This window comes from Dasypus novemcinctus, chromosome 2, assembly GCF_030445035.2.
Source record: "Dasypus novemcinctus isolate mDasNov1 chromosome 2, mDasNov1.1.hap2, whole genome shotgun sequence".
Lineage (NCBI taxonomy): Eukaryota > Metazoa > Chordata > Mammalia > Cingulata > Dasypodidae > Dasypus > Dasypus novemcinctus.
Window position 1 is genome coordinate 167,036,901 of NC_080674.1, and position 13,492 is coordinate 167,050,392.

The window sequence follows — 13,492 nt, forward strand, 5'->3', positions numbered from 1 at the left end:
TTTCATTCCCCAAGTTGAAATAGCCCTGAAGTGTTTAATCCCTTGAAAAGAGAAAATTCTTTACTTTTAGAAAACCTACTCCAGTCGTTGTAAATCAAGGAGTTGCTAGGGCAACTATCCTCTTCAAAACAAGAATTGAAGAACTAAACCCTTAGAGAAAAAGGAAAATAAAAATCAGAATGAATTCTAGATAATGTATTATCCACCTACTTCCTCATCTATAAAATGAGGAGACTGGACTAAAGGATATGTAAGCTTACTTCTGCCTCAAGTCTTTGGAAAAAAAAAATCTACATATATTTAGAAAATGAAGAAGCAGTGGGCGGGGGCAGATTTTAAGTGTGAATAAATCTCCTCTACTAACTTGCCTATTCTATAATTTTCTCTGGCAGAGGCTTTGAGAGCAGTTATTCCTCTGGAGAGGAACTGAATTATTTTTGTCATTGTCATTTTGGTGGGTCACTGATGGGTACAAGCTCTTTCCCTGTCATCAGCTCCAACTCCACCCTAATATTGAAGCACTTTTCGAGTGGGTCCATATACTCTTTAAGTGTTTTCTAGTTTGGGAAGAGAAGAAGGAAAAGGAGAAGTGAAACTTCTGAAGTTGCACTGCTACAGGAAGCTCGTTCTTTCACTGCCAAATTTTAATTCCAAGTTCCTCTTTTGTGGGGCAGGGGGTTTTTTGTTTTGTTTTATTTTTCCAAATTCAAATCATAAAAATATTTGAGACAAAGTACAAAACTCACTACCTGAGTGTCTTGCATAAGGGACATATTTCCTCACCTAGATGGCTGCCATTTATCCAGCTATATACTGGGTTCAATGGCCTCACCAGCATCTCTAGGGTACCTGGGGAAAAAACAAGTTACGTTTGGAAGAGTGGGAAATCTTAAAATCAAATTTATGTTTTAGAAGTAGGTGGAGGTATAAATAAATTCTTAAAAACAAATGCAAGATTATTGTTAATAATAGCATAAACTTGAAAATAACCTGTATGTCACATACCATCAATACAAAAATTCATATTCATTCATCAATACAACTCCAAGAACATATACAAGAAAGTTGCAGATTTCTATTTATTGATGTGAAAAGATCTGCAAGATAGAACTGAAAAAAAAAGATCTTCATGATTAACTGTGACAATCGAGATAAAAATTTTATAAGAAGAAGCACATATATAGATATTTGAGTTTGAAATGATATAAAAAATGTTAACAGTGGTCTCACCTAGGCAAATGTAACAAGTGATTTTTGCCTCTTTTTCCCTTTATATATCAATATTTTCTAATTTTTGTATGCAGGAAGCTGGTGCTCAATCTCCAAGCCACATTGGCTCCCCTGAATTGGTTTTCTCTTTTGTTTACATGTTTGTTTTTTGTTTTTAGGAGGCACTGGGGGACCAAACCCCAGACTTCCCATGTGGGAAGCAGGCACTCAGCTGCTTGAGCCATATCCCCTTCCCCAGTTGATTTTTGATGACATTGCCAAGTCCACTCAATTGGGGGAGAATAGTCTCTTCTACAAATGGTGCTGGGAGAACTGGATATCCATAAGCAAAATAATGAAGGGAGACCCCTTTCTCATACCATATGCAAAAATTATTTCAAAATGGATCAAAGACCTAAATATAAGAATTAAGATGATAAAACTCCTAGAAGAAAATGTAGGGTAGCATCTTTAGCATGTTGTGGTAGACAATGATTTCACACCCAAAGCACATGCAACAACAAAAAATAGATAAATGAGACCTCATCAAACTTAAAAACTTTTGTGCATCAAAAGACTTTATCATGAAGTAAAAAGACAACCTATACAATGGGAGAAAATACTTGGAAACCATATATTCAATAAGGGTTTAATCCCTAGAATATATAAAGAAATCCTATAACTCAATGATAAAAAACAGACAACCCAATTAAAAATGGCATTTTAATAGGCTGTGTGTTTTAAAAAAAAAAAAACACTTGAAAAGATGCTCAACATCACTAGCTATTAGGGAAATGCAAATCAAAATCACAGTGAGATACCATTTCACACCTACAAGAATTGTTATTTTTTTTTTAATGGAAAAGGAGAAGTATTGGAGAGGATGTGGAGAAATAGAAACACTCATGCATTGCTGGTAGGAATGAAAACTGGTGCAGCCACTGTGGAAGACAGTTTGGCAGTTCCTCAGAATGCTGAGTATTGAACCCAGCAATCCCACTACAGGTATATACCTAATAGAATTGAAAACAGGCACTCAGATAATTGCACAACAATGTTCATAGTAGCATTATTCACAATTGCCAAATGATGGAAGCAACACAAGTGTCCATCAACAGATGAAAGGATAAGCAAATGTGGTAGGAATGAAGTTCTGATACATGCATCAACATCGATGAAACTTGAAAACATCATGTACGAAATAAGCCAGACACAAAAGGATAAATATTGTATGAGCTCACCAATATGAAATAATTAGGATAAGCAAACTTATAAAGTCTATCTAGAATATAGATTATAAGGGCTGGGCTGGGGGTAGGGATGGGAAATGAATGCTTAAATTGTTCAGTTTCTATTGGTATATATTGGTGTAGATGGTGGTGATGGTAGCACAACATCACAAATGTAATTAACAGCAATGAATTATAAATGTGAATGTGATTAAAAGAGGAAATTTTAGGTCATATATATGTTAATGGAATAAAAATCAAAAGAAAAAACATAGGACTATACAACCCAATGAACCTAATTGTAAACAATGGACTACAGTTGATAGTACATTCATAAAAATGTTCTTCCATGAAGTAACTACCAAACATAAGACCTTTGCCTATTCCCCTCAAATGATGAATGCTTACAAAATATACCTTCTTAAGAACAAGAAGAGTATAATCACAAAGGGGGTACTTGATAGCTGGAAAATGTGCTTATTAAAAATTTCTTTTCTTAAGCAGCTTGGAAAAATTCAAATACTTTCCCAGATCTGGTCAAACCGGTTTTCTATTAACCTAATCTTAGTAGTTCACTCTTTGTTCTTAGTTCTTAGAAGGACAATAACCAGGGCTTCTCAGTTCTACTCCCAGAAAAATCAGGAATAAGGTAACATCTTAGCAAAACCACACAATGAAGCCAGAAGCACCTTCTAGCCCAGGGAATCTGTAAATTCCCTGGGATAAAAGACTGTAAACTGGGACCTCAAACAGGAGTTTTGCATACAGGAGATAACACAGGAGGCTCTGTCATCACCCACATGGCAGGAATGCATCTCACAGTCATCCCTAGACCTTCAACCCCTACGCCCCTATAAAAACCCTAGCCCCTCTTCTCACTTGGAACTGGTTTGAGGAAGATTCCCCCAGTTCCTTGTTTGCATATTTACAATAAATCACCTTCTTACTGAAAAAAAACAATTTTTCCATAAATTTTATAATAAATGTACCTCACTAATACAGGGTGTTAATAATAGGGTGGTGTATTAGTCAGCCAAAGGAATGCTGACGCAAAATACAATAAATCTGTTGGTTTTTATAAAGGGTATTTATTTGGGGTAGGAGCTCACAGACACCAGGCCATAAAGCATAAGTTACTTCCCTCACCAAAGTCTCCACATGTTGGAGCAAGATGGCTGCCAAAGTCTGTGAGGGTTCAGGCTTCCTGGGTTCTTTTGGGCTCAGCGCTTCTCTTTTCTCTACAAGGTCAGCTGTAGACTATGAGCTTCTCTAGACCTTGCCTCGCTCCACAAAGTCAGCTGTAGACTATCAGGCAAATGACTCTGTCTCTCTCTCCCTGGGGCTCCAGCTTCAGCATCAAACTCCAACATTAAAAGCCCTCAACTCTGTCCTTTGCCATGCCTTGTATCTGTGAGCCCCCACCCACCAAGGGGTGGGGACTCAATGCCCTAATGATGTGGCCCAATCAAAGCCCTAATCATAACTTAATCACACCCAGGTACAGACCAGATTACAAACATAATCCAGTATCTATTTTTGGAATTCATAACCATATCAAACTGCAACAGGTGGTATATGGAAACTCCATATTTTATATATTTTATGCATGATATTTCTGTAAAACTACAACTTCTCCAACAAAATAAATTATTAATAAAAAGATGTAGTGAATGTAATTAACATCACTGAGTTGTATATTTGAACTGTAGTGGTTTGAAGTTGTATGTACCCCAGAAAAACATGTTCTTAAAGTTAATCCATTCCTGTAGGTTTAAACCCATTGACAGTGGGATCTTTTGATGAGGCTACTTCAGTAAAGGTGTGACGCACCTCAATCAGAATGGGTCTTCATCTTCTTACTGGAGTACTTTATAAAAGGATGAAATTTAGACAACGAGAATAAAAAGTCATGAAGCAAGAAGCTGAATGCAGGGAAACCCAGAAGAGAAAGGAAAGACCAGCAGATGCTGCCATGTCCTTTGTCACGTGACAGAGGAGCCAAGGATTGCCAGCGGGTGGTCTTGGAGAAGAAAGCATCACCTTGATGATACCTTCGTTTGGACATTTCCTGTAAGCAAATAAATTCCCATTGTTTAGGCTGAACCATTTCATGGTGTCGCTCTAGGCAGCCTAGGAAACTAAAATAGTGGTTAAAATGGAAATTTTAGGTTCTATGTATGTTATTAAAATACATTTTTTTAAAAATTAAAACAAAAGGGGATTCCAGGGGAGAGCAGCCTCAGGCTCGGGTGGCTGAGCTCCCTCCCTGCGCTTGGTGCTTCCAGCCAGGCCATTCTGCGACTGATTCAGAGGAGAGACAGCCAGAACACTTGACTCTGCCATCATAGCCAACTCTTGTCCAGACACAGCAGACTATGCTTCATCCTCCCCTGGAAGTCCCCAGCTTCACCTCTGTCCTCACCAGCACCAACCGACTTTACACTGTGCCCTCCAGATCATGCCCGAAGATCTGAGTCACCAGACTCATCAATCATATACCGTATGTTCTTAGCGCCATCTCCAATAATTCACCCACCTCACTCAGAGAATCTCCTGTGTCACCCAGTTATTCTCCAACCATCCCCAGAATTTTGCGAGAGTCATCCCAGCACACAGAAGAAATACCTATCCACTCACAGGCTTCACCAGGTAACTCACCCACACCTCCCATCTCTAGAGCAATGGCTTCTAGATATCCCGGAGCATCCCCATACTTCCGTGATGCCTCACCCGAAGATGCTCAGGGTCTCACAGCCACTCTCCAACATTGGCCTCCCCCTCTGCAATGTGGCCAGGCTGGGCCAAGATAATCCATTTCCTTGCCCAATTCTTCATGATCCTGGTCAGGGTCACTCAATCGCTAGCAGAAGGGGCCATCCTGAATTTCACTCTCACACACTTGCTTGCCCTTCTGCTTGCTGTTGTCATACGCATGCTGGTAGAAGAGGCATATCTAATGGCCGACTTTACCTCTCCAGAGCTTGTCACCCCTAGGCTTACCAGCATGAACCTCCTCCTTGCCTACGAGATGGCTGCCAACGATCATGCCAGCATGACCCCCAGCTTGTCTGAGTCCCTGTAGGTGACACCACTGATGACAGTGACAGTGTGACCCCCTGGTCTGCCAACATGATCCCCTGCCTGCCAGCAACACTGTCAATAGTGATGTTCATGGGTAAATGGATATGGTTCAAGCAACTGAGCTCTTGTCTACCACATGGGGGGGGTGGTCCCAGGTTCAGTTCCCAGTGCCTCCTAAAGAAGACAAGCAAGACAGCGAGCTGATGGGACAGGCTGACATGGCAAGCTGATGCAACAAGATGATGCAACAAAAGAGACACAAGGAGGAAAACACAATGAGAGACCAACAAAGCGGGAAGTGGAGATGCCTCAAGCTACTGGGTACCTCCCATTTGGGAGGGTTCAGTTCTGGTGCCTCCTAAAAAGAAGACAAACACACAAGAGACAGACACAGCAAGTGCAAAACAATGAGGGGAAGAAATAAATAAATTTTTGAAATCTTGAAAAAAAAATAGTGATGTTCATGCTCTCATTCCAGATTTTGATCATTCGAGTCTTCTTTCTTTTTTCTCTCATCAATTAAAGAGATTACACTACACAAACATTGAACCTTAATTTAAACCATGGTCTTTAATTAATAGCACATTTTTTAAAATTGTAACAAATGTTCCAATGCAAGGTGTTGGTGGTGGGATTATATATAGGAATCCTGTTTTATGCATGATTGTTCCGTAAATAAATTTTTCTCTAATAAAGAAAAAGAAACGTTAAAACAAAAGGGAAGCTCCCTGCATAATACAATAAAAATCAGAGGCTGGCAGGGGTGTAGATGGAAGTGGGGAGATATCCCTGACTTCAGGAACATGGTGAGGGGTAGGCAATCACCCAAGCAGAAGAGGCCCGAAAGGGAAATGGCAAGGTGCCAGTGCGCAGTTAGGTCCTCCTTTCTCAGCTGTGGCCTTGGTTGGCCTTGGGTGCCCCTTACGATAGACATGGGGGAGGGTGGCCACATGACACATCTGCACTGTGTCCAGGGTGACTGCTCAATGGGTCTCAGTCTCTGGGTAGACATGTCTGCATGGAGGACTCTCTCAACATCTGGGCTGAAAAGGAGCAGCAGCTAGCAACCCTACTTGATAACCACATTTGCATTTGGTTTCTAGTTTGTCTTGTCTGTTACCTTTCATAGATTTCTGTCCTCCTAATATGAGACTTCTGAAGCCAGTCATCTCTTGCTTTGCTTCACCATGCATTTCCCCCTTCAAAGAGGGTGGTCTGGAGGAGTTCTGGGGCCTGCACAAGGTCACGAGGGTCTTACCCTCTTCACAACATTTTTTTTTGTGCGTGCTTTTTAAAGATAGCTTCCATTTGTTTTAAGATTAGCATAATTGCATAGTAATGGCCATTGTTTATCTCTCTTTGCTTTATTTCCTACAAAGGAAACATCTTTGCTTCCTAGGGCTGCCATATCCAAGTATCACAAATGCGGGGGCTTAAAAACCACAGCAATGTACTGTCTCACAATCCTGGAAGCTAGAACTCCAAAATCAAGGTGTTGGACGGGCTCCCTCTGAAGTCTGTAGGGGAGACTCTGTTCCAAGCCTTTCTTCTGGCATCTGGTGATGGGTTCCTTGGCTTGTTTCTGTCTCTGCCTAATTCGTCACACAGTTGCCTTCTCCCCTGTGTCTGTCTCTTCTCTCCCCTATTTCTAAGGAGCCCAGTTATATTGCATCCTGCTCTAGCAGGACTCATTTTCACTTGCCTAATTCCATCTGTAACAACCCTATTTCCAAATAAATTCACACTGCGAGACACTGGCAACTAGAACTCCAAAAACCTAAATTTTTGGAGGGTATAATTCATCCTCTAATAGGAACAAAAGCCACACGACTTAAAATCCCACCACTAAAAGAACCATCCATAGTGCTGTGATGTTCAACCTGCCTGTTGCAAACGCACATATTCTGATCATTTACTGCACCAAGAACATTGTTCATATTTTAAATCTATATGTAAACATTCTTCCACTGCATATTTTTAATGTCTACTTGATCAGTTGTGCACTGTATGGACATGCAAAAATTTATTTAAATAAGTCCCCTTTGCTGGACAGATTTTACCCTCAGTTTTTACTCTAATAAACAGCACTTTAACAATACCACTTATGAAGTATTTTTTTTCTAAAAATGTTGAAACTGAATCTAATCAAGAATTTAGCTCTAACTTCCCATTTACAGGAAATGAAACAATCTGAAAATCATGTGGGACATCCTACAGAACAACTTATCTATTTTCTTCAACAAGTTAATGGCATGAAAAAAGGGAGGAGGTATCACTGTTTAATGAAAAGAGACTTAAAAAATATAACAGCCAAATGCAATCTGTTGCCCTTGTTTGGATACTAATTTGGATAAATCGATTATAAAAAGATACTTTGGGGAAAATCAGTGATATTCAAATATGGACTGGTATTCAATTATTATTCATCTTGCTAGGTACAATAATAGTGAACATGTACAACTATGTCTTTGTAGTTTAGAGATGCATCCTGAAAAGCTTAAATAAGTAAATGGCCATCACTTTAAGAAGTATTCTTGTCATAAAAATGTCTAGGAAAAAAACACTGCAGGGAAAAATATATGCAGGGCTTCTGGCATAGAGGAGGGGTCACCAGGTAGCCATAGACCTGTCCTACTGAGACCCCTGCCCTTCAGACATGGCCCCAGGCCTCCTCGATCCCCAGCCCTTGGCTCTGCAAGAGTGCAGACATCCTAAGTGCTGCCACCCCAAGGCCTGCACCCATGCCTTTGACCTGGGCACAGCCGGTGCCTAGCAGGAAGGCCGTGGAGAAGGTACCCCCAGCTGATAACCTGGTGCTGGGTATCTTGGCTTATTGCCTGGCCTGTGTCTTCACCAATGCTCTAAAGAAGTGAAGATGTGGCTGCAGCTGCAGGGGAAGCTGCAGGCCAGGTACCTACCACTAGCCCTGCCCTAGGAACTTTTTGGCCACTATGCTGGTAGAGCATGCAGAAGGGATTAGCCACTTGCCTCCTCTATCAGGGACTCATGCATGGTGTCTGCTTCTACTGCTACAGCCTGGAATGCCAGGATGGCCTTTCTCAGCTGCTCAGGGGCACCGTATTCACAAACACTGTGGCTCAGGCAGGGGGAGCCTTTTGGGGTACCCTGCTTACCTGGTCAAAATGCATCTACAAGCCCAAACCATGACCACGTGACTGTGGAGCAACAGCAGAATTGCCAAAGTGTTCCATATGCCTTGGAGACCATTTGGTGGCAGCAGGCCTGGCAGGGCTGTGGTAGAGCATATGTGGGTCCATGTCCCAAGTCATCATAGCCCCGGCTACCCAGCTGGCCATCTTCACCTCTGCCAAGGCTTGGGTGCAGAAGCAACAGTGGCTCCTGGAAGACAGCTGGCTGGTGGCTCTGGCTGAGGTCATGATCAGCAGCTTGTCAACGGTTGTAGTCCTGACTCCCTTTGATGCCATCAGCACACAGCTATACGATCAGCCTATGGAAAGAGCTGATGAGAGTCAGTTGTGTGAGGGTCTGGCTGACTGCCTGGTGATGATCTGGCCACAGGAGGGCCCCCTGGCATTGTAAAAGAGGGCCCCCAAACCATCCTCAGATGCTCTTCTGCAAGAGACTTCAGGAATTGGTGGGGCAGTTTCAGCAGGTGACACCTATACATCTCCCAGTCCCAATGTAGGCACTTATATCACCTCATACTTGGCCAGGAGTGCAGCCCTCTCTGGCAGGGACTGGCCATCCCAGAGTGAGCCACAGGTCAGAGAGAGTATGGACAGTCCCATGACCCAAACTTGTCGAGAGAATTTTCCCCAAATCACCACCAAATCTTATCCGGAAGGAAAGAGCAGAGAGCATGGGAATGAAAATGTATTTGAAGAAATAATGGCTGAAAACATCCAAATTTGGCAAGAAGACATAAACTTAGAGATTCAAGAAGCTGAGAAAACACCAAGCAAAGAAAAACCAAAAAATAATTCTACACCAAGACAAATCATAGTTAACTAATAACTATTAGAACTAATGAACAAGTTCATCAAGTTGCAGGATATAAGATCAATACCCAATAATCAATTTGTATTTCTATATACTTGTAATGAACAAACCAAAAATTAAATGCAGAAAACGATTCCATTTCCAATAACATCAAAAACAATAAAATACTTAGAGAACATTTAACAAGAAACATGCAAAATTTATACCCTAAAAACTATAAAACATTGTTGAAAGAAACTAAAGACTATCTAAACAATTGGAAAAACAAGCCATGTTCATGGATCTGAATGTCTAACATTGATAGAACAAATCATAGTCAAACTTCTGAAAACTGAAAACAAAGAAAAATTCTTGAAAACAGCAAGAAAGAAATAATGCATTACTTGTAAGGTAACACCAACTTGGAATGACAGATTTCTCACTTGAAATGATGGATGTCAATAGAAAGTGACACATTTTCATGTGATAAAAAGAAAAACAACTGTCAACCAGGAATTCTAAATCTGGTAAAAAAAAAAAAAAAAAACCTTCAAAAAAAAAAAGGGAAATAAAGACATTCTCAAATGAAGAAAAACTAAAAGACTTTGTTGCTAGCAAACCTACCCTAAAAGAATGACTACAGGAAGTTCTCTAAACAGAAAGGAAGTGATAACAGAAGCAGCTTTGGAACTTTACAGAGGAAAGAATATTGGAAAGAGGAAAAAATAAGCCTAAATGTAATAAAGAATCTGACTTCATGTAAGGTTCATAAATCATATTTGATTGTTGAAGTAAAAATCATAATATTAGCTGATGTGGTGCCCAATGTATACAGAGGAAATACTTAAGACAATTAGATTTTTAAAGTGTGAAACACCAATTTGAATTATAGTGTATTTCTCTTCTTACCATGGAGATCAGAAGGAAGTGGCACATTTTCAAGTAATAAAAGAAAATAATGTCTCAGTGATTACAAGGATTCTCTAGGGCAGCACTATTCAATAGAACATTCTGTAATGAAGGAAATGTTCTATACTGAGCTGTCCAGTAGGGTAGCTGCTAGCCAATCATGGCTATTGAGCACCTGAAATGTAGCTAATGCAACCAAGGAACTGAATTTTTATTTTATTTTATTTTATTTTGTTAACTTAAATCTAAATAGCCACATAGGACTTGTGACTATCTCATTGGGCAATATAGTTCTTGAATCAAAACAAATGGATTCACATCCTGATTCTAACACTTTCTAGTGTGCAAACATGGGCAAATTTCTTAACTCCTTTAAGCCTCGGTTTCCTCATCTGTAGAATGGGGATGACAGGAATCTCTCTACCTACGGTGATTGTATAATCTTCTCAGCACTACATTTCAATACATTTTGATAACATAATTGTTCTTATTTAATAGTTTGTGTATTGTTTGAAATTTTTACAATAAATGAATTTATTTTGTGATTTTATAAAATGCATATTTGTGAAAGCTAAACCTTCAGTGGCTTTGTACGGTCTTTCTTCCATGGATTAAAAAAAATTCAATTTGAGTCTCACCTTTCCTTTTAACCACTTGCCAGTTAAGGCTGACATTATTGAAGAAAAGGGTATAAAGTCAGAAAAGACAGACTTGCAGGGTCCCTTCTTAGTCTGTGAATTCTCTGGCTTCAACCCACATTTTTTCAGGTTACCTTTGGACTCCTTGCTGGACGACTTCTAAGCCACCCAAGGTCACTTTTCTTGAGCTATTTCCCTTCCTGCCAACAGGTCTCAGATGTTCAGCCTTTTGGTGCTACCACTACCTGCCTGCCTTCATGGAACTAAGAATCAAGTTAGGGAGGAAAAGAAGACAAATAAATGAATAGAATAATTAAAATGTGTGAGAAGTGCTGTGAAATAAAGGAACAGATGAAAAAGTGGTTTGGGAGAAAACTGATTAGAGAAGGCCCTTCTGATAAAGACATTGCCGCTGAGACCTAAAGGAGGAGGCAACCATGCAGCAAGCTGGAGGCATGGTTTCCCAAATGGAGGCAACAGAATGTGCAGGTTCACTAACTTGAGGAAGACCTTGGAATGTTCTAGAAGTGTAAAGAAAACCAGTGTGGCCAAAGAAAAGTAAAGGCAGGGAAAATGGTGTGGGTCAAAGTGAAAGAGCTACCAGAAAAGAACCAGCTGGCATGAGCCTGAGGAAGGAGCAGGGTTCATTCTAAGGATTTTATCTCAATGAATCATGTGTTCTGATTTACAATTTAAGACAACTTTGTCAGGATTGGAAGAAGAGTGGTCCTATAGTCCCAAGCACAGATTTTACTGGCTGTTTCTGAAAATGGTGCATGCTCTCTTTTGACTTTAAGAGTTGTTACAATTATCTATTTCTACATAGAAACCATGCCAAAACATAGTGGCTTAAAACCACAGTTTATTATTATCTCTCATGTTTCTGGGTGTTCCCATTGGGGTCACTTGTGCAGTTGCAGTCAGATGGTGGCTAAGGTTGCAGTGATCTGAAGGCTTGCCAGAACTGGGTAGCTAAGGTGGCTCCCTCACGTGGCTGGCAGTTGGTAATGCTTTAGGCTGGGAACACAACAGGGTTGTCAACCAGAGCACTTACCCAGCCTCTCCACGTGGCTGAGGCTGCTCTTGTCATCGCAGCTGCATTCTGAATAGGAGCATCCCAAGAGAGAGCACTCCACGTGCAAATGTTTCAAGAGGTCTGGGCGGAAGCTAAAAGACTTCTTATGACCTAGCCTCAGACATCCCATAACATCCCTTTTCGCCACATTCTATTGACCGAGCAATACTAAAGTTAACCCAGAGAGGAGTACTGTGTTAGCTATCTGCTGCAGTGGAACAAATTACCACACACATGGTGACTATAAACAACCTGGTAACTTTATTATCTCATAGTTTCTGTGGGTAGGGGATCCAGGCATGGCTTCACTGGGTCCTCTGCTTCAGGTCTCTAACAAGCATACAATCAAGATGTTAACCAGAACTGGGATCTCACCTGGAGGGGTCGACTGGGAAAGAACCCACTTTCCACCTACTTACATGGGTATTGGCAGGATTCGGTTCCTTGTGAGCTCTCAGACTGAGTATCTCAGCTTCTTCTTGGCTGCAAGCCAGAAGCCACCTTCAGTTCCTTGCAATCTGGGACTCTCCATATGGTAGCTTTCTTCATCAGACACAGTAAGGGAGAGAGTCCGTAGAGACTTCTAGTAAAAAGGAAGTAGCAATCTCTTATGACTTACCTACTATATTCCGTTGGTTAGAAGCAAGTCACTAGACCAGCCCACACACAAGGGTAGGGGATGACACAAGGGTGTGAATACCAGGCAGAGCATCAGTGGAGCCCATCTTAGATCAGCCTACTACATTACAAAAGAAAGTGGGGCCATCTTTAACCTACCACAGGTGTTTGCTGCTAAAGACTACTACATAACTGCCAAATAGTTACATATTCAGCAACATTTGCTGTTTGCCAGTTGTGCCATCCAAGTATCAGGGAAGAAATAACAGTTTGATAAATGCTAGAATAAAACATGTACAAATTATATAATGTCACAGAGTATAAAATAAAGCAGATTGCAAGGAATGGGTGAAGCCTGAGCTGGGTGTTGAGAGGGAATTGAGATGTTATAAGTTAAATGAGGTTAGAAAAATTCTTCTAAGCAGTGGGACCAGCATGTGCAAAGAAAGAGAAGTGAGAATCAGCATCATATATGTATAGGATAGTGAGCCACTTGGCTTGCCTGAAGGATAACATGAAAGAAACCAAGGGATAAGTAGGATAGAGAGCAAATTAGGAAGAGGAATGCAAGGCCACATTAAGAAAGGCCATGCATGGCTATCTAAGCAGTTTAGGCTTTATTCTGTAGATAATGGGGTTAAAAATAAAAAATAACAACACAGAGTCCTATGCAGGAGAGAAATCTGTCCTGTCCTGCATTTAAAGCACATTTCAGCCGTTGATGTACTATAAGGTAATTATTAAGAATTGTGAATTCATAAGCTTTTTAATTA

The 13,492-nt window shown here is 40.6% G+C and overlaps 1 pseudogene; it reads left to right on the plus strand.

Annotated features, from left to right (window-relative positions):
* Positions 1-8,260: 8,260 nt before the first annotated feature.
* LOC101423352 (solute carrier family 25 member 34 pseudogene) lies at positions 8,261-10,052 on the plus strand (annotated as a pseudogene).
* The last annotated feature ends 3,440 nt before the right edge of the window (positions 10,053-13,492 follow it).